Source organism: Budorcas taxicolor, chromosome 18 (assembly GCF_023091745.1).
Source record: "Budorcas taxicolor isolate Tak-1 chromosome 18, Takin1.1, whole genome shotgun sequence".
NCBI lineage: Eukaryota > Metazoa > Chordata > Mammalia > Artiodactyla > Bovidae > Budorcas > Budorcas taxicolor.
The window spans coordinates 40,382,954-40,384,768 of record NC_068927.1 but is presented as its reverse complement, the minus strand read 5'-3'; the positions used below and the strand labels follow the sequence as shown (position 1 = coordinate 40,384,768).

Below are 1,815 nucleotides of genomic sequence, written 5' to 3'. Positions count from 1 at the left end.
TAACAGAATTTTCACAATTCCTTCCTACTTTGCCTGGGAAATGGGATCATTAGTTAGTGGACTGTCATTAGGCTTTGGAAATTCAGTAACACTGCAGTCAATAGTTGTTTATTTTTCATTTGGTTTTAATTTAGTTTTCAAAAGATTTTGTAGAATTCTTGACTGTTGGCCTGTTGGCCCATCCTTATTTGTAAGGATGTATTAATAACAAGTCCAAAGATGCCAATATCCAAGCTGACACTCAGCCAAATGTTCTGATATTTTGCTAACAGTTGCCCTTGATTGTGTTCTTCATGAACTACAAACAGTGACTGCTGTAAGGAATTATTCAGTATTTTTAATATCACCCCTGGCAATAAAGAAGGCTGGACCAAAGCAAACTTTGAAAAATATGAAACTTGAAAATAAAATACTTTTGTTAGAAATTTCCTTTTTAAAGTTTTCTAAGCTGGAATCAATATTGCCAGGAGTAATATCAATAACCTCAGATATGCAGATGACACCATCCTTATGGCAGAAAGTGAAGAGGAACTAAAGAGTCTCATGATGAAGGTGAAAGAGGAGAGTGAAAAAGCTGGCTTAAAATACAACATCCAGAAAACTAAGATCATGGCCTTCAGTCCCATCACTTCATTGCAAATAGATGGGGAACCAATGGAAACAGTGACAGACTTTATTTTTCTTAGGTTCCAAAATCACTGCAGATGGTGATTGCAGCCATGAAATTAAAAGCTGCTTGCTCCTTGGAAGAAAAGCTATGACAAACCTAGACAGCATATTAAAAAGCAGAGACATTACTTTGCCGACAAAAGTCTGTATAGTCAAAGCTATGGTTTTTCCAGTTGTCATGTATAGATGTGAGAGTTGGACCATAAAGAAGACTGAATGCTAAAGAACTGAAGCTTTTGAATTGCAGTGTTGGAGAAGACTCTTGAGAGTCCCTTGGACTGCAAGGAGACCAAACCAATCAATCCTAAAGGAAATCAACCCTCAATATTCATTAGAAGGACTGATGTTGAAGCTGAAACTCCAACACTCTGGCCACCTGATGCAAAGAACCAACTCATTGGGAAAGACCCTAATACTGGGAAAGATTGAGGGCAGGAGGAGAAAGGGACGAAAGAGGATGAGATGGTTGGATGGCATCACCTACTCAATGGACATGAGTTTGGGTGAACTCTGGGAGTTGGTGATGGACAGGGAGGCCTGGCGTGCTGTGGTTCATGGAGTTGCAAAGAGTCAGACATGACTGAGCGACTGAACTGACTGACTGAGGGAGAAGGTGAAGGACAGAGAGGCCTGGCGTGCTGCAGTCCATGGAGTCGCAAAGAGTCGGACACGGCTGAGTGACTGAACAACAACAAATCTCTGCCTTAAAACTTAGAAATTTGTTGAAGGAGAAATACCTGGGAAGGGTAGTATTGTAAGTTCCTATCAAGCAGGATGAGTTTCACATCCATTCCAGCTTTTTTTTTTTGGTCATGCAGCATGGGGGATCTTAGGTCCCTGACCAGGGTTTGAACCTGGGCCCCCTGCAGTGGAAGCACAGAGTCTTCACCACTGGACTGCCAGGGAAGTCCCTTCACATCTTTTCCAATTGACAGAATTTGACAGTGGAAAGGAAGCAAGCATACATGCCATGGTAGCAATGGAAGGGTACTACACTGAGATCTCTGAAACTTAAAAAAAAAAGCAAACAGCTACTTGAAAAGTATTGTCTTCAACCCCATCTTCTCCCTGGCCCCATGTCCAAATAGGTATCATATTCTATGGATTCTGCATTCTCCATATCTTGCATCTCTTTCTCCATCTCTT

At 41.2% G+C, this 1,815-nt stretch overlaps 1 non-coding gene across 1 annotated transcript; it reads right to left on the bottom strand.

Annotated features, from left to right (window-relative positions):
• Positions 1–1,502: 1,502 nt before the first annotated feature.
• On the bottom strand, positions 1,503–1,575 carry TRNAG-UCC (transfer RNA glycine (anticodon UCC)). The gene has a single exon. It is a non-coding gene; the product is annotated as a tRNA-Gly (tRNA).
• Positions 1,576–1,815: the final 240 nt, after the last annotated feature.